General features: G+C 43.2%; 1 protein-coding gene across 1 annotated transcript in view; it reads right to left on the bottom strand.

Moving 5' to 3' along the window:
* boc (BOC cell adhesion associated, oncogene regulated) overlaps window positions 1-16,566 on the bottom strand; it is a 52,116-nt gene extending 35,550 nt beyond the window's left edge. Inside the window, exon 1 of the mRNA XM_036935014.2 lies at window positions 15,917-16,566. The gene's annotated coding sequence lies outside the window, so the exon portion shown is untranslated. The remainder of the gene's footprint in view (window positions 1-15,916) is intronic.
* Window positions 16,567-20,110: the final 3,544 nt, after the last annotated feature.

Genomic DNA, 20,110 nt, shown 5'->3' with positions numbered 1-20,110 from the left:
AGGAGAGGTGGGAGAGAGGACACAGGAGGGGTGGGAGAGAAGACACAGGAGGGGTGGGAGAGAGGAGAGAGGACACAGGATGGGTGGGAGAGAGAGGACACAGGAGGTATGGGAGAGAGAGGACACAGGAGGTGTGGGAGAGAGGAGAGAGAGGACACAGGAGGGGTGGGAGAGAAGACACAGGAGGGGTGGGAGAGAAGACACAGGAGGGGTGGGAGAGAGGAGAGAGGACACAGGATGGGTGGGAGAGAGAGGACACAGGAGGTATGGGAGAGAGAGGACACAGGAGGTGTGGGAGAGAGAGGACACAGGAGGGGTGGGAGAGAAGACACAGGAGGGGTGGGAGAGAGGAGAGAGGACACAGGATGGGTGGGAGAGAGAGGACACAGGAGGTATGGGAGAGAGAGGACACAGGAGGTGTGGGAGAGAGGAGAGAGAGGACACAGGAGGGGTGGGAGAGAGGACACAGGAGGGTTGAGGAAGAGAGGAGAGAGAGGACACAGTTGGGTGGGAGAGAGGAGAGAGGGGACACAGGAGGGTGGGAGAGAGGAGAGAGAGGACACAGGAGGGTGGGAGAGAGGACACAGGAGGGTTGAGGAAGAGAGAAGAGAGGACACAGGAGGGTTGAGGAAGAGAGGAGAGAGGGGACACAGGAGGGTTGAGGAAGAGAGGAGAGAGAGGACACAGTTGGGTGGGGGAGAGAGAGGAAACCGGAGGGTTGAGGAAGAGAGGAGAGAGAGGACACAGTTGGGTGGGGGAGAGAGGAGAGAGAGGACACAGTTGGGTGGGGGAGAGAGGAAACAGGAGGGTTGAGGAAGAGAGGAGAGAGAGGACACAGGAGGGTGGGGGAGAGAGGAGACAGGAGGGTTGAGGAAGAGAGGAGAGAGAGGACACAGGAGGGTGGGGGAGAGAGGAGAGGGGGCTAGGGTTGTTGGGTAGGCAACTCCTTCTGAGGAGCTGAACTGTTGAATATTTATCACCGCCCTCCTCGTCCATCTCTCTCTTCCTACCCACCATTTTACGTCCTTCACTACCCCCCATCCAAACATCACAATGGCCCCCCTTTAGATAAACACATGCGGTGTCAAGTGTGAGGAGTACTGGGTTCAACTGCTCTGCTCGGGCCCGCCGGCCCTCAATGCCGCGCTGCATAGCTGCCATGCGGGAGGCCGGTTGCCCCTGGCGACGCTAACAGGCAGAACGCACCTTAATAGAGTGGAGCGTCATTGTGAAGCAGTGGGCCGGTGGGCAGACAAAGACCCCGCAGACTCCCAGAGAGAAAGGAGAGATACTACTCTGAAGGGCCCCAGGAAGAGCTGATGATGGGGGCCGCTCAACGGAGGAGAGGAGAAGTGTGTGTGTGAGAGGGATGGGGGGGGGGGGGGGTTGATAGTAGTGTGGAGAGGTGAGTGGGGTGGTGGTGTGGTTCAGTCTTAGATGGGTGAGGGTTGGGGGTGAAGGGGCTGGAGAGGGGTTGACTGAGAAGCAGAATGGGGTCTAAATGAATAGAGGGGATGTCAACTGGCAGGCGAGCAGGAGGACACAGGGTCTTGTCAATGAGAGGGTGTGTGAGTGTGTGAGCGCGTGTGAGAGCGTTGTTTGAATGTGTCCAACATATTTTCCCCTCACTCAGTCAATCTGGTTGCTGGCCCTTTGGTCAGGCTGGGGCTGAGTGGAGAAGACAAGACGAAAACAACAGCTACAGCTCTGCTCTCAAGTGGAAAATGGATCCCATAGTTGTAAAGAATTTGAGATGAATTACTTAGCCCGTTCCCTCAGCTGTTTACCAAAACAAGTGGAGAGGTGAGTGGGGTGGTGGTGTGGTTCAGTCTTAGATGGGTGAGGGTTGGGGGTGAAGGGGCTGCCGTTTTGTTTTTGTTTTTCATCCTAGACTGTAGCTTTAAAAGCATAGACTTTACCTAAACAACCATAGCTCTAGTCAACAGGAAACAGTTTCTCCCAGGTCCCCATGCTATGGCTAGGCCTCAGCATTCTGGAGAGTTCTGGGTCCTGTTCCATGTGCTACAACCAATGTTATAAAACGTTCAGATAGAAATGCATTAGGTACATAGGACACACACAAGTCTATGTCATGTAGATTATAGGACACACACAAGTCTATGTCATGTAGATTAGGGAGTCCATAAGTTCACTACACTTTACAAGGCATTTCCATCAGAACGTTCTGCCTTCCTGAACATGCCCCCCAGCGAGGTCTGAGGTTGGCAGATGATCCCGCTCCAGCAGGTGGAACCCAGCCGACCACGCCCCATTCATACCCCTCTCTCTCTTAGCTGAGCACCCACAACCCCCCTCTCAACATCTCTAGACATCAACCGCTCCTATGCCCCAAAAATTACACATCAAAAGCATCATCTAACGAGGTTGGGACCCCCCCCCCACACCCTTCACAAAGTATTAGTGAGCTACCCCCCGCCACAGCCCATCCACTCCATCCACGCTAACGAGCACCAGGCCGTCTCGGGGATTAACAAGTGAGATCAAGCCAGGCCCAGGGGGGTCTCTAATCAATTAGGCACCACGGCATTTGCATATTTTATATAACAAGGCAGAATTAACCAGCCAATGCTAATTATGGGGCTACTGCAGCATTCACAATGCCATGGCTAACTAACACATACTGTCACGGCCACATTCCTTCCTGGTCCTGGCGGACACTGGATGGATGTCTTCCTGTGTGTCCTCCCGGGCCATGGGAACTAGCACCACCTGACTGAGCCCTACCCACTACCCCCCTGGGCATTACTTCCTCTACAATCAAACACAGTTTATAAGCAGGCAACAGGTTGGGATGAGAGGATGGATGTTTCATAAAGACTTTACTAGGCCGATATATGTTAAAGGGGCAATCTGCAGTTCAAACAACAACGACACTGCCACTGTTTTGGTAAAAAGGGGAGGGAAGGAGCAGGAGAAATGTATCCACTATCAAATCATAGACACAGCTATGGATGTAAGGAGTGACCTTCCATGTTATCAAAATTATACATTTTACCATGTTTTGAGGTTATACAGTGTTTGTTTATGGAAGGTCTGATGCAATTGGGGCTACCGACTGGCGCAGCGGTCTAAGGCACTGCATCTCAGTGCTTGAGGCGTCACAACAGACACCCTGGTTCGAATCCAGGCTGGAGCAAAACCGGCCGTGATTTGGAGCCCCATAGGGTGGCCCAGCGCCGTCCGGGTTAGAGTTTGGTCGGTGTAGGCCGTCATTGTAAATATAGATTTGTTCTTAACCAACTTGAGTGGTTAAATAAAGGTTACATTTAAAAATGTAAGAGCCTATAATATGTGTGTGTGTGTGAGAGAAGACACCAAACTAATGCCCATTATCAGTCACACACACACTGTTAGAAAAAGTATACTCACAGAGGCATCAAAAAATTCAAACCCTTGAAGCTAACTCCAGAAATGTTTCCATATAGACTATAAAAAACGAAGACCACTCCAACCCTCCACAAACTCACCTAACAAACATACAAGGATCTTAATTTGATCACTCTTTTGTTGCTGAGCATTTTCATGCACAGCAGGAAATGCAAGCTTATAGTGTATTCAAGGTTTAAAAAGGCTTCTAAAGTTTGTAATTTCCACTTTAAAATGTCAGACTTGATTCACCCTAAAGATGAATGTATCAACCCCTACAAAAAATGTAAATTAATTATAATCCACAGAATACTAAAAATAACACTAATACTAATAATAACGATAATAGTAATAATAATAATTCACATTTCCTGTTCCTGTATGATTATTTTCCTGCTGTAGGAAATTGGATCAAATAAAGATCCTACATATGTACAGCCATGTACATGGATTATAGGGCTGGGAATTGCCAGGGACCTCACGATACCATATTATCAACATACTTAGGTGCCAATACGATATGTATTGCGATTCTATATGTATTGCGATTCGATACTGTGATTTTATTGTGATTTGATGTTGTTTCAAACATATTGCTCACCATAATATTGCAATAGTCAAAACAATACGAGATATAATTAAAAAAAATATCCCGATGTGTATTGACTCCGGCGTTGAGTTGCGTGTCAATTCATAAACCACGTGCCATGGAATCTGTACATTGAAAATCTCTTCCCAACTATTTTTGCAATTTATATGGCACAGCTGTCAGTTTTTTGGTCCTTAAATGAAATTGGTATGTTTTTATTTATCACACTTTTCTTTAACCATTTATGTTCTTTAATACAGGGCCGACATACAAGTACCATACTTTTTTCCCCTTCTACTTGCCTCTTCCATTGTGGTAATGCTGCAATTAGTTGGTTGTAATTTGGGGTAGAGCAGACATTTCCATGTGTCTGTGTTAGCTGCATGTGTGAGATAACTCCACCAGTCCTATTTATATCATTCACAAAAATATCATTTTTTTTTATTTTTTACATTTTATCGAAAAATATGTTTGTTTAAATCGATTAGTATATATGAGTTCAACCACAATATTTGTTGTATTATTTGTTCTGTCTTTTCAGATGGATTAAACTGAAATTGCAACCAACTTTCTAAGGCTTGTTTAATAAATAACGACATTTTGGAGATTATTTCCTTTTCAAAACAACCGAAAGTGAGCAGGTGTAATCTGAATAAAGGGGAAAAGGCCATTCTTGAACATAGGATGAGACATTCCTACCAATTTACTAGAGAACCAGTTTGGATTTAAGTATAACTTTTGTATAACTGATGCCTTTAGTGAGAGGTCTAATGCTTTAATATTTAATCATTTCTGCCCTCCAAATTCATATTCGTTATATAAATAGGCCCGTTTAATTTTGTCTGACTTGCCATTCCAAATCAAATGTAATATTTCTTGTTCATATAATTTAAAAAGCAGGTCACTAGGTGTAGGCAAAACCATAAGCAAATAGGTAAACTGTGATATGACTAAAGAGTTAATCAGGGTGATTTTTCCACAAATAGACAGGTATTTTCATTTCCATGGTAGCAAGATTTTATCTATTTTTGCTAACTTTCTATAAAAATGTATTGGAGTGAGATCATTTCTATCTTTCGGGATTTGTATACCGAGTATGTCCACATCCCCGTCAGACCATTTTATTAGTAAACGACATGATAATGTAAAAGTTCTATTTTTTTAGTGATCCAATACATAATACAGTACACTTATCATAATTTGGTTTTAATCCAGAGAGGTTAGCAAATGTATCTAGATCCTCTATGAGGCTGTGGAGGGATTTTAATGGTGGTATTAAAAGAAAACATGAATCATCAGTGTACAATGACACCTTTGTTTTTAAGTCATGGATTTCTAATCCCTTAATATTATTGTTTGATCTCATTTTAACAGCTAACATTTCAATGGCAATAATAAATAGATATGCCGATAGTGGACAACCTTGTTTTACTCCTCTTGACAGCTTAAAACTTTCTGAGATGTAGCCATTATTTACTATTTTACACCTAGGCTTACTATACATAACTTTAACCCATTTTAAAAGAGATTCTCCAAAAATCAAATATTCTAAGCATTTATATATAAAATTCAGTCGCACTTTATCAAAAGTATTTTCAAAATCAGCTATGAAAACCAGGCTGGTGTCCCCGATATTAATATATCCACATGATTATCCTCCCTCATGATGCCATCTATTTTGTTAAGGGCACCAGTTCCTCCTGCAGCAAAGCACACCCACAACATGACGCTGCCACCCCCGTGCTTCACGGTTGGGATGGTGTTCTTCAGCTTGCAAGCCTCCCCCTTTTTCCTCCAAACATAACTATGGTCATTATGGCCAAACAGTTCTATTTTTGTTTCATCAGACCAGAGGACATTTCTCCAAAAAAGTACGATCCCCATGTGCAGTTGTAAACCGTAGTCTGGCTTTTATAATGGCGGTTTTAGAGCAGTGGCTTCTTCCTTGCTGAGTGGCCTTTCAGGTTATGGTGATATAGGACTTGTTTTACTGTGAATATAGATACTTTTGTACCTGTTTCCTCCAGCATCTTCACAGGGTGCTTTGCTGTTGTTCTGGGATTGATTTGCACTTTTCGCACCAAAGTACGTTCATCTCTAGAAGACAGAATGCATCTCCTTCCTGAGCGGTATGACGGCTGCGTGGTCCCATGGTGTTTATACTTGCGTACTATTGTTTGTACAGATGAACGTGGTACCTTCAGGCGTTTGGAAATGTCTCCCAAGGATGAACCAGACTAGTGGAGGTCTACAAAAATGTTGACTGATTTCTTTTGATTTTCCCATGATGTCAAGCAAAGAGGCACTGAGTTTGAAGGTAGACATTGAAATATATCCACAAGTGTACCTACAATTGACTCAAATGATGTCAAATGTCTATCAGAAGCTTCTAAAGCCATGACATCATTTTCTGGAATTTTCCAAGCTGCTTAAATGCACAGTCAACTTAGTGTATGTAAACTTCTGACCCACTAGAATTGTGATACAGTGAATTATAAGTGAAATAATCTGTCTGTAAACAATTGTTGGAAAAATTACTTGTGTCATGCACAAAGTAGATGTCCTAACCGATTTGCCAAAACTATAGTTTGTTAACAAGAAATGTGTGGAGTGGTTGAGAAACAAGTTTTAATGACTCCAACCTAAGTGTGTGTAAACTTCCGACTTAACTTTAGCTACGTTCAGTTCGCCATCTTGCCACTTCCGAAAGTTTGTCATTCTTACAGATGTAGGATCTTAATTTGAGCCAGTTTGCTACAACAGGAAAAAAATAATCCTGCATCCACAGGAAATTGGATTATAATTAATAAACATTTTTGTAGGGGTTGATATAATTTTGTTAGGGCAAGTCAAGTCTGAAAGTTTAAAGTGGAAATGACAAACTGTAGAACATTTTATAAAACTTAAATATACTACAAGTCTGCATTTCCTGCTGTGCAGGGGAATTGGCAGCAACAACAGAGTCATAAAACACATGTGCATACACCCATGTACATTTGCACATACATACAACCTACTCCCTGTGAGTTCTTCCAAGGCTGCAGTGGAGGGAGTGAGTGAGTGAGTGAGGGAGGGAGGGAGGGAGGGAGGGAGGGAGGAATGAGAGAAGACGGAGGGGAATGGAAGGGGCCCCTAGCTCCTTTGGCAGCTCATACATCAGAGTGAATAGAACCAATTATAAATCAAGAGACATTTCTCCCTATTATTCAGTAGGAACCAGGAGAGCTCAGCCCAGCCCATCCTGCCTCCTCCTATACTGCTCTCTCTAAGGAGGCAGGGAGACACGACAGAGAAAGAGAGAAATTGAGAGAGAGAAAGAAAGATACATATAGAACAAGGCAAAATTAAACATTGCGTCCCCCTTGAACAATCCAGTGCCCCTCTTGGGCCGATCAGTGCAATTTTGTAAATGACGCATCTCTATGGCAAGACCCATCATTCACCCAAATCTCATCACAATCGGGCCAGTGGTGTTTGAGATATAGTCTAGGTTAGCTTGACTCATATCCCTGAGCATGTGTGCCAAATTTCATCACTGAGTCAAACAGATCAAGTTATAGCGCCACCGTGAGGTCAATATGAATGTTCTTGCCTATGTTAAGTCTTGACAGTGTTTGCAACATGCATACCAAATTTAGCTGCATCATTCAACCAAGTTTTATCAAAATCAGGCCAGTGCTGTCTGAGATATCGCGTGTGACTAATGTACGAACAAGCATACTAACGGACGGAGACCACAGTCCCTTCCCTGATTTCATCATGGGGGACAACAAGGGGGCATCTAGCACAGAGGTGATAGAACGTAGATATAAGAAACAGCCTTGGGAAAAATAGGAGAAAATAAGGGAGGGAGAAAATATAGGGCTATGGCATAGAGAAAGGAGAGAGATGGCTAAGAGATAGGGGTCATGTACTATAGAGAACTACTAGAATGCTTAATTACATAGTCATAAAGTTCAGGTGTGTGTGTGTGTGTGTGTGTGTGTGTGTGTGTGTGTGTGTGTGTGTGTGTGTGTGTGTGTCGCCTTGAGCCCTAACTGCCACAGGAACATATGATGGAGGCTCATTTCAAAAGGAGCGTTGAGTGTCAGAAGCTGGATTACAGCTGTGTGTGTGTGTGTGTGTGTGCGCGCGCGCGCGCGCGTGTGTGTTTGAGACTCTCTGACAGAGAGTTCCATGTGTCCTGTCACTCAAACGATATTGATGTCGTTCCGGACTAAAAGAGAAGCAGGCCAAAACGCAGGACTGCACATGTGCAGACAGACAATACACAGACCTGTGCCAATAGCAATAGACAAACGAACACAGGCAGAAACTGGGATAATCTGCACAGGAAGACCTGTGCAGCTCGCTGTCACACCAGGACAAGATAGCATCACAAACTACTGTGCTACTACTGTGCTGCTGTTCTCAGACCAGTTCTTCTGATTTATGAATGAAGCAACAGAAATAGACTAGTGGTATTATCCCAGGCCAGGGAAAGACGTCATACTCCATCCATCCAGTTAAGAGACAGGTTTCCACATGTCTGGGAATAATGATGACGTGCAGTCCTGAGAAATAGATCAGTTTTATCACCTTTGCCTATGATGGTAGTATGACCCATATCACCATCCCCTTTCTCCCTGATACTAACTGAAAAATCAAATCACCATCACCTTTCTTCCTGATACTAACTGAAAAATCAAATCACTATCACCTTTCTTCCTGATACTAACTGAAAAATCAAATCACTATCACCTTTCTTCCTGATACTAACTGAAAAATCAAATCACTATCACCTTTCTTCCTGATACTAACTGAAAAATCAAATCACTATCACCTTTCTTCCTGATACTAACTGAAAAATCAAATCACCATCACCTTTCTTCCTGATACTAACTGAAAAATCAAATCACCATCACCTTTCTTCCTGATACTAACTGAAAAATCAAATCACGATCACCTTTCTTCCTGATACTAACTGAAAAATCAAATCACCATCACCTTTCTTCCTGATACTAACTGAAAAATCAAATCACCATCACCTTTCTTCCTGATACTAACTGAAAAATCAAATCACGATCACCTTTCTTCCTGATACTAACTGAAAAATCAAATCACTATCACCTTTCTTCCTGATACTAACTGAAAAATCAAATCACCATCACCTTTCTTCCTGATACTAACTGAAAAATCAAATCACGATCACCTTTCTTCCTGATACTAACTGAAAAATCAAATCACGATCACCTTTCTTCCTGATACTAACTGAAAAATCAAATCACTATCACCTTTCTTCCTGATACTAACTGAAAAATCAAATCACTATCACCTTTCTTCCTGATACTAACTGAAAAATAGTTGAGTGACAAATTGCACGTCTTTTGAATTAGAGAACAAACTCAACAACCCCGGACCCTGAAATACTACTGCAGGGTTGGTAGGTTACTTTCTAAATGTAATCTGTTACAGTTACTAGTTACCTGTCCAAAATTGTAATTTGTCACGTAACTTTTGGATTACCTAAACTCATGAATGTAATCCGATTACTTTCCCCCTAAGAGGCATTAGAAGAAGACAAAAAGGATCCATCAAACACATTTGGTGTGTCATCACAGTGGTCTCTGACTTGTGGTCAGACTCGCTCACGTGGAATAAACTTAAACTTGCGCCTTTTTTCAATGCTGATTAAATGTCATTGAGAAAATAGAAAAGTGCCATAATGTATTTTTTCACAAGCATCCTTTCTAAATTTTAATGTAATCCAATAAGTAATCATCTAGTTTCTCAAAATAATCTGTAATCGGATTACAATATTTTTGCTGGTAACGTAACTGCTACGTTTTTTTTATAATCAGTTACTCCCTTTTCAACTACTGGACAGAGAAAAGTGACTCCTAGCCACAGAAACAACCAGATATGCAAACAATAACCAATGAAAAAGTACTTTGAGCGTAACTGAAGAGTAAGACATTGGTTGATCCCTCCCTAGAGCAGACATTCCACTGTCTGTCATAAACAACAGTAACATTCCGAGAACTGTCCCCGAGAAAGTGATGGATTATTCAGTTAGAACTCAGTCACAACACATTGGCACAAGATGGTGTGCAAGAATGGAGGGAGAATAAATCATTGGGAACCAAAATAAGTTGATGGCTCCATGGGGTTCTGTTCTCACAAACTGTTCAGCAGTGTGTGTGTGTGTGTGTGTGTGTGTGTGTGGAGAGAGAGAGAGAGAGAAAGAGCAAGGGGGAGAAAGCGAGAGAGCGTGAGGAGAGAGAGTGAGTGAGAGAGAGAAAGAGCAAGGAGGAGAAAGAGAGAGAGCGTGAGGAGAGAGAGTGAGTGAGAGAGAGAAAGAGCAAGGTGGAGAAAGAGAGAGAGCGTGAGGAGAGAGAGTGAGTGAGAGAGAGAAAGAGCAAGGGGGAGAAAGAGAGAGAGCGTGAGGAGAGAGAGTGAGAGAGAGAGAGAGAAAGAGCAAGGGGGAGAAAGAGAGAGAGCGTGAGGAGGGTGAGTGAGAGAGAGAAAGAGCGAAGGAGGAGAAAGAGAGAGAGCGTGAGGAGAGAGCGTGAGGAGAGAGAGTGAGTGAGAGAGAAAGAGCAAGGGGGAGAAAGAGAGAGAGCGTGAGGAGAGAGTGTGAGGAGAGAGAGTGAGTGAGAGAGAAAGAGCAAGGGGGAGAAAGAGAGAGAGCGTGAGGAGAAAGTGTGAGGAGAGAGAGTGAGAGAGAGAGAAAGAGCAAGGGGGAGAAAGAGAGAGAGCGTGAGGAGAAAGTGTGAGGAGAGAGAGTGAGAGAGAGAGAAAGAGCAAGGGGGAGAAAGAGAGAGAGCGTGAGGAGAGAGTGAGAGAGAAAGAGCGAAGGGGGAGAAAATGAGAGCGTGAGGAGAGTGAGAGAGAGAGAAAGAGCAAGGTGGAGAAAGAGAGAGAGCATGGGAGAGAGAGTGAGAGAGAGAAAGAGCGAAGGGGGGAGAGAGAGAGAGACAAACAAGACAGAAACAGGGAGAGGGTACTACTGTACTGAGCGTTTCAGTCAGAGTGCTGCCGTGCTAGATGGTGCTCATGGAGAATGGCCTTTGAGAGGGTGAACAAATATCTACCTAGTCTCTGGAGTTTATCAATGATCTGACAACACTAGTCTCTCACAAACAGCAGAGTGTGCGTCAACTCAACTAGGGGTCACTAATGCTGGAGATCACACATGCATTTATTCAAACATACGGGTGACTTCTAGTCAAGTGACTCAGTGCGGTACTGTACTCTCACTGTGACAGGTCTCAAGTAAGAGACATACATTCAACACCTCTAAAAGGCCAAAAGCACATATAGCTCCAGACACCGTCTACACCTCTCAAACTATGCTGACTTTTCACTCCTCCGTGGCTACCGCTCTCCTTTATATCTGTCCTCCCCTTTTTAAATGTTTTTTAATGTACTCTTTATTTAACTAGGCAACTCAGTTAAGAATAAATTCTTATTTACAATGACGGAGGAACAGTGGGTTAACTGCGTTGTTCAGGGGCAGAACGACAGATTTTTACCTTGTCAGCTCAGGGATTCGATCCAGCAACCTTTCGATTAGTGGCAAGGTCTGGCCGGGGAGGCAGGGCGGCTCGGAGCCCCAGGGGAAGGTACTGCACCCTGGCCACCTGCCGCTCCAGGCTGGACACCTAAAACCTTCAGGACAAGAGCAACCTGACCCTACAACCCCTATAACCTTAAAGCACAATATGTCAACTACACAGCCAGAACGCCCTGTATGGAAAACTACAGAGCAATAGGTAGGATCTCTGGGAGAATGTTAAACTACAGCACTCCTTTATTGTTGGCTATGTGTGTGTATATAATCACTCTATTACACTACAACACTAGTAGAACCAGCTGATATGGATAGACTCCATGTAATGACAGATACACACACCCTACTACAGCCTAAAGCAGGGATGTGCAACTGGCGGACCCACCAATCAATCCCACCACCAAATGTTGTTTTTTTATCTACATTTTTGGGAACTCAGTGGGAGTCTTACTGTTGAGAGATAGAATCATAGAACACACAAGGTGAAATGTCTAAATGTGGTTGTGCATCAGACGTTTTTATCTTGTTATGTCAGTCACTGACAGTCAATGAAATGTAGATTGGTAAATGAGTCTAGCGGACAGATATCTAAACTTGTAGAAATCATGGTGGAATTACCTACCGTGGGGCCCCCATTGATTTTGTTTATCGGTCTCACCATGTTAAAAACTGCTAAAACGTCTTCCCACCTTATGGCAACGTGTAGAATTGCATGAAATGAACTCTAAAACTTATATTTGGTTATCTCCGCTGTCAAGCGGGGGGGGGCTAAAATGTTTTGCTCACAATTGGGGGGGACCCTCTTTCTTTTTTTTTACTTAGGGCCCCTAAAAGGCTAGGGCTGGCTCTGACTGCATTTGTGGGTATGGATGTGAGTATGCAAGCCCACAAGCCACTGCTGCCCCTCATGATGAATTCAGATTTTTTTGTGGCCCCTAACTCCATCAATGTGGCCCATTCCTGGCCTAAAGTATCTCTCTTTCACACACTCCACAGTGCACGCTACGAGAAATACACATCCTATCATACACTGTGATCTGACTTCACTGGAACATGCAGGTCATCCTGTTAGGGAAATGTTCAAGACGAGAGTGACAAGCTGCACATTCCTGTGTAAAGACATAATCCTGATTGGAGAACCATCATGCACACACACACACGCGCGCACACACAGTCAGGCACACACGCACACAGAGTCAGACACACACACACACAGAGTCAGGCACACACACACACAGAGTCAGGCACAAACACACACACAGAGTCAGGCACACACACACACACAGAGTCAGGCACACACACACACACACCCGCATGACTGCTATGACTGCATGATTGTACCTGCTGTAGAACAGATGAAAGCCTACCCTCAGCAGGTTGTCTCCTCTTGTCAATTAACAGAAATGTTACACCCTCTAAGAAAACAATAAACCTTTCCACAGTCAGAACTTCAAAAGTCCCACATCTAGAATAAGAACTATACACCCAGAGTCATAGCCAGAACAAAAACTATCCATGGACTCAGTGCCAATCTATATCCATGGCTTCAGAAGCAGAACAAGACACAGCAACCAGAACCTACTCAGTGTAACCACTAACCATGGACTCATAGCCAGAACATAGCCAGTACAAGAGCTCTCCTACCCAATGTTACTATAGCCAGAACCAGATCTATCCAAGAAGACATACCCAGACAGGGCTAGATCAATCCAATGAGTCCTAGCCAAGCTTCCAATGGACAGATGAAAACATACCCAGACCGGGCTAGATCTATCCAATGAGTCCTAACCAAGCTTCCAATGGACAGATGAAGACATACCCAGACAGCGCTAGATCTATCCAATGAGTCCTAGCCAAGCTTCCAATGGACAGATGAAGACATACCCAGACAGGGCTAGATCTATCCAATGAGTCCTAGCCAAGCTTCCAATGGACAGATGAAGACATACCTACTGAGAGTGGACCAAAACAATGTCAAACACACACCTATTAAGGCAACAAAAAATAAGGACCTGCCATGTGTTTTTAACAACTCACAGTACTTCAAGGCCTGATGTTATCTTTCCAAAATAGGCATATGGACTAACCCTTATCTTTAACCCTGTTGTTACCAACGAGTGGTTAATGTTGGGCTGGCATGGAAATGGAATGGTAAAATGTGTGCGTTCATCAGCGCATAGCTAATGACTGTTCATAACTGCGCCACCAAATAAGGTCAGAAGACTGGGAAAGGAGAGAAACCCAGGCAGACTGGAATCAATTAGAGAATAGCTTTGATCCACCCGTCCGCCGATGATCAACAACAAGCTCTACCGCACCATAGCCACCAAACAAGAGGTTCCTTATATTCAGACAGAGGCACAGCAGCCAACGCCAAACATACATAGCCTCTTTTTAAACCAATTCACTTATTCAGTTTAATTGAAGAGATAACTCTTCTCGACCTTTAATCTAACTAACATCATGGATTGAGCTGAAAGAATCTCTTCTCTCCAACTGACATGGTGTCTTGTCAGTTTAATCGTGGTGTTTTTTCTATGCGAGTGAGTCAGGCTAAATGTAATCGAAATAACAAAACGACACCTGGAGGTATGAAACCCGAGCCCCCCCCCCCCCCCCGAGGACTCGCCAAGAGCTCATTAGCGCCACTGGATTAGAAAAAAAAAATCTCATTAAATCATTCCCCAGCAAAGGGATGATATCCCACTTGGCAAAAACTGGTTGAATCAACGTTGTTTCCATGTCATTTCAACTAAATAATTCAACTGTGATGAAGTTGAATCAACGCAGAAAACTTGCAAAAAGTCATCAATGTAAGGGAATTTCCTATTTTTTGAAGTGGTGGAAGAAGTACCCAATTGTTATTCTTGAGTAAATGTATAGAAACCTTAATAGAAAGTTACTCAAGTAAACGTGGAAGTCACCCAGTAAAACACTACTTGAGTAAAAGTCTAAAAGTATTTGATAAATATTCTTAATTAAGTATCAAATAGTAAAAGTATAAATAATTTCAAATTCCTTATATTAAGCAAAGCAGACAGCACCATTTATAAAATGCATTTGTGTTTAGTGAGTCCGCCAGATCAGATGCAGTAGGTGTTCTCTTGATGATGTTCTCTTGATAAGTGTGTGAACGGGACCATTTTCCTGTCCTGCTAAGCATGCAACATGTAACGAGGACTTTTGTGTGTCAGGGAAAATGTGTGGAGTAAAAAGTACATTATTTTCCTTAGGAATGTACCTAACCCTAACCCTAAGTAGAGATACCCAAAAGAACTACTGAAGTAGTACTTTAAAATATTTTTACTTAAGTAGTTTACACCCGTTTTTTTCATCCAACTTTTAACCTAAATTCAATGTCATATGTCATATTTTATTTTGATTTCACGTTTGTTGAAAACTCAACCAAATGTTAATCAAAAATAGACGTTGAACTGACATCTGTGCCCAGTGGGATGAGACGCCGTTGACAGCTTGCAGCTAAAATACATTTAGGCACCATTCCACCACATTGATGGTTCAGAAGAGTTGACCAGCTGTCAATTTATTGTAATAAGGTTATTCTTGCACAGTGGAAGTTTGGTTTAATGATGAGGGGAGTGGGTTATTAAAAGCACGCAATTAGTGATGTTAAAGCTTTGCGTCATGAGAAACAAAATGTGTTCAGGCCATTTTATGGTGAATCAGGCTAATAAATAAGATGTAGGCATGGAACCAATAATATGAGGATGGAATTTGGCAGTGCTTGCGGTGCCTGTTTTATGTTACTCTCTATGGGAACAACTACAGGCTAAGGCCTGCAAAAATCGACACACTATTGGTCTTAAAATGAGAACTTTGAATCACAAATCAAATATATTTATATCACGAACATAATAAAAAAAAACGTATTCACACACCAAAATGAAAAGTTAGAGAAACGATTTTTGCAAAAAAGGAAGCAATTCCGAAAACTGAAGGCAGAAATGATATCGCAGCCAAAAGCTACCACCATCACTCAATGAGTCCCAAAACTATATTTTACAACCGTTCTAAAATAACATTTCAAAATTAGTATTTTTCATGACCGTTTCGTTCCATATCCCAAATATTACGCGCAGTCTTTGTTTCTATTGAGTTGGCCTGAAATGGAACGCAATTAAATAAAGACCTGGAAACAAAACAATTGTTGCTCACAAAGTTAGTAAGGTACCCGTATCCACATAAGAACATGGGAAACACTAAACTTAAACCAATTATGTTATCACACATACGTGCGTAAAATATGATACCTCGATTGCACCCGTTATTCCACGAATACAAGTATATTGTTAACTTGTAACGCATGTGTTATTACTTCGTGTAGTAGTAGTGCAAAACATGGATCACTTGTAGAAGTAAAAACTTACCAAAACGTGCTTTATTTGGAATTCACTCCTCACGACACCACTTGATCTCCTTCTCCGCTTTTTACTTCAGTAAATTTTCAGGGAAAAAACACTTTTCACTTTTTCTTTTCCCTCTAAAGCTACTGCTTTAGTAATTTACTGCGATGCCACCGACATTTTCTTCGGCTCCCCAAGTTCTCACATTGAAAGGCCGTTTTTGGATGACTGAGCTTGCAAACAATTCTCTCTTTTGCAACGCCTTTTCGGGTCCTCCCACTTCCCAAGAAGGGGGAGGGATTTGAACAATAGGGACTCGCTCCTAAATCCCAACGTTTGGTAAAGCCGTCTAGTTTCCCCCAAGAAACACTCTAGTTTCACCGCACCGTGGATCTTACCGCCGTGCGCGATGATAAAGTGTTGTTTCAACTCATGTACGTACTTGTGCGTAAAGGAGTTTAATAAGATAAGTATATGAGCTAAAAAAAACAAGTTCACAAAAGTTAAATGTGGTGTGGGGAGAAAAAGACGCCCCCCCCCCTAGACTGGTGTGTTCCCCTGATTTGGTATGCGTTGTTCCCAAAGAGTTTTTATTGACCCCTGTCCATTGAAGCCCGCAGGCCTCTCTCTCTCTCTAGCGCAGCTGTGGCGTGTTGTGTGCAGGAGGCAGACGCAGTCAGAGGCATCTCACTACTCTCTCACACAGTTCTCTGTCTCATACCACAGTGATCACAGCAAAGAACCCCCGCTCGCTCGCCTCTGGAATTCTCTACTTCACTTCAATCAGCACACTTTGAAATGAGGGGGCCAAACGGAGCCATTCCTGTCCAGTTCATTAGTAACTGAATATTCTGACTAAGATCACAGGGGTTTGATACGGCCAGTTGGTGGTGGTGGTGGTGGTGGGGGGGGTTGGTTGGTGGGAATCTGGCAACCTTGTCCCCTGGCTGAATGGAGGAACTCCCACCATGTACCTGAGCGGTTATTGCACCACAGCAGGGGTGTCATTGGCATACAAAGCCGTGCTGGTTTGTGACACCTGTTGCTCTTGTTCAGGTGAAAGTGTGTGAAGTGTGTGTGTGATGTGTTTGGGTGGTGTGTGTGTGTGTGTGTGTGTGTGTGTGTGTGTGTATGTCCATGTGTTAGTGCCAGTGTGCGGTTGGTCCAGCCTATCCTTTATGCACCCCCTGCTAGTTACTATCCAAATGCTATTGGTATTCCTCTCTGGGTTTCTTCCTAGGTTTTGGCCTTTCTAGGGAGTTTTTCCTAGCCACAGTGCTTCTACACCTGCATTGCTTGCTATTTGGGGTTTTAGGCTGTGTTTCTGTACAGCACTTTGAGATATCAGCTGATGTACGAAGGGCTATATAAATAAATTTGATTTGATTTGATTTTGATTTATGCATGGGACTGATGATATTATAGGCGAAATGATCACACTCACTGTTCGTTCGACTAATACACTAAACAGTGCCCATAATTAGCCATGCTCACTCATAAAATAAGGATACACCCCCAGCACGCATGGATGAACTGTACACACACACACACACACACACACACACAAATCCATCGTTGTACATGTTTTTGAGAGTCATAAACACTATTTGAGGGTGTTTTCCAATGCTGCTGCGTGGTTGGCCAGAATTCTGTGTGCTTGGCTAGTGTTTGAGTCTTGTTGTTGTTACTGCTACTTCTGTTTCTGCTCTGGACTCCTCAGTGGCCACCAGGAACACAGAAAGAGAAAGAGGGAGAGGGTCCCAAACAAACTCTCAACCAACCCCTCCATACTGCTCCTTCCCCCTCCCCTCTCCTCTGCTCTCCTGTGCTCTTCTCTCTGTGCTGGGCAGGCTGAATTAGACCTGGACAAAAGGCTTTGTAGCCCGGCCATGAAAGGCCCATTAACCATGCTGCAGCTCCCAGAGGCCCTGCCTGCAGGAGACCACCTCCCAGAATGCCCCTCTCTCAGCAGGCTGCTGTCCCAGCATGCAACGCTTCCTTTCAGCTAGGCTGTCGCTATTCAGGGTCCTTGGTACGTCCCTACCCTAAACCCCTAAACCACACCTTAACCCTTACCCATACCCTAACTTTAACCATAAACCTTACCTAGCCCTAACCTTAACCCCTACCCATACCCTAACTTTAACCATAAACCTTACCTAACCCTAACCTTAACCTAACTTTAACCATAATCCTTACCTAACCCTAACCTTAACCCTTACCATTTTAAATGTGAACTTCAATGGGGGTATGCACGTCCCAAGGATCCCTGGTAGCATGAATCCTACTAGCCTCACCCCTGTCCACAGCCACCCTATTATGGACCAAGACACAGATTGTCATGTAGATTGTTATGAATGCTGTTATTAGAGTGATAGAGAAGGAGGGAGAAGTTTGGGAAAATAGTGGGAAAGTGGACTGTTTGTATTGAGATGAGTCTGTGTTTTGAATGTTCCATGTGTATGCATACAGAGTGTATAGCCTAAGTTGTATAGGTGGAAGGTACCCATTAACTATGAATGAAAAATATTAGCTAACTACAGCACAACTACGTCTCATTACATCAATGTTAATCATTGTGTGAGCGTTGAATGTGAGTCAAGTCCTGTGTCTGCAGGTGGGTTTTGGGTACTGTATGCATCAGTGTTGAGTGTGATGTTGAGTGTGGGGTGCTCCTAACCCTGCCCACAGTCTCTTCAGTCTTCACTGAGCACCAATGTTCCCTCAAAAAATGTCGGAGCTGAGCAAAATTTCAGGTCTGCTGAGCGCAAACTTGAACTTCCATAGTGCGTTTACTGTGAACACAGAGGCTGTACTTGCTTTAAGTTACAGTTTTAATGTGAACACTGAGGCTGTACCTGCTTTAAGTTACAGTTTTACTGTGAACACAGAGGCTGTACCTGCTTTAAGTTACAGTTTTACTGTGAACACTGAGGCTGTACCTGCTTTAAGTTACAGTTTTACTGTGAACACAGAGGCTGTACCTGCTTTAAGTTACAGTTTTACTGTGAACACAGAGGCTGTACCTGCTTTAAGTTACAGTTTTACTGTGAACACAGAGGCTGTACCTGCTTTAAGTTACAGTTTTACTGAGAACACAGAGGCTGTACCCGCTTTAAGTTACAGTTTTACTGTGAACACAGAGGCTGTACCTGCTTTAAGTTACAGTTTTACTGTGAACACTGAGGCTGTACCTGCTTTAAGTTATAGTTTTACTGTGAACACTGAGGCTGTACCTGCTTTAAGTTATAGTTTTACTGTGAACACTGAGGCTGTACCTGCTTTAAGTTATAGTTTTACTGTGAACACTGAGGCTGTACCTGCTTTAAGTTATAGTTTTACTGTGAACACTGAGTCTGTACCTGCTTTAAGTTGCAGTTTTACTGTGAACACAGAGGCTGTACCTGCTTTAAGTTGCAGTTTTACTGTGAACACAGAGGCTGTACCTGCTTTAAGTTACAGTTTTACTGTGAACACAGAGGCTGTACCTGCTTTAAGTTACAGTTTTACTGTGAACAAAGAGGCTGTACCTGCTTTAAGTTACAGTTTTACTGTGAACACAGAGACTGTACCTGCTTTAAGTTACAGTTTTACTGTGAACACAGAGGCTGTACCTGCTTTAAGTTACAGTTTGACTGTGAACACAGAGGCTGTACCTGCTTTAAGTTACAGTTTTACTGTGAACACTGAGGCTGTACCTGCTTTAAGTTATAGTTTTACTGTGAACACAGAGGCTGTACCTGCTTTAAGTTATAGTTTTACTGTGAACACTGAGGCTGTACCTGCTTTAAGTTACAGTTTTACTGAGAACACAGAGACTGTACCTGCTTTAAGTTACAGTTTTACTGTGAACACAGAGGCTGTACCTGCTTTAAGTTACAGTTTTACTGTGAACACAGAGGCTGTACCTGCTTTAAGTTACAGTTTTACTGTGAACACTGAGGCTGTACCTGCTTTAAGTTACAGTTTGACTGTGAACACAGAGGCTGTACCTGCTTTAAGTTACAGTTTTACTGTGAACACAGAGGCTGTACCTGCTTTAAGTTACAGTTTGACTGTGAACACAGAGGCTGTACCTGCTTTAAGTTACAGTTTTACTGTGAACACAGAGGCTGTACCTGCTTTAAGTTACAGTTTGACTGTGAACACATAGGCTGTACCTGCTTTAAGTTACAGTTTTACTGTGAACACTGAGGCTGTACCTGCTTTAAGTTACAG

This window comes from Oncorhynchus mykiss, chromosome 11 (assembly GCF_057628025.1).
Source record: "Oncorhynchus mykiss isolate SJ-2025 chromosome 11, ASM5762802v1, whole genome shotgun sequence".
In the NCBI taxonomy this organism is placed as follows: domain Eukaryota; kingdom Metazoa; phylum Chordata; class Actinopteri; order Salmoniformes; family Salmonidae; genus Oncorhynchus; species Oncorhynchus mykiss.
The sequence above is the reverse complement of the archived record's forward strand: the minus strand, read 5'-3'. Positions and strand labels throughout refer to the sequence as shown.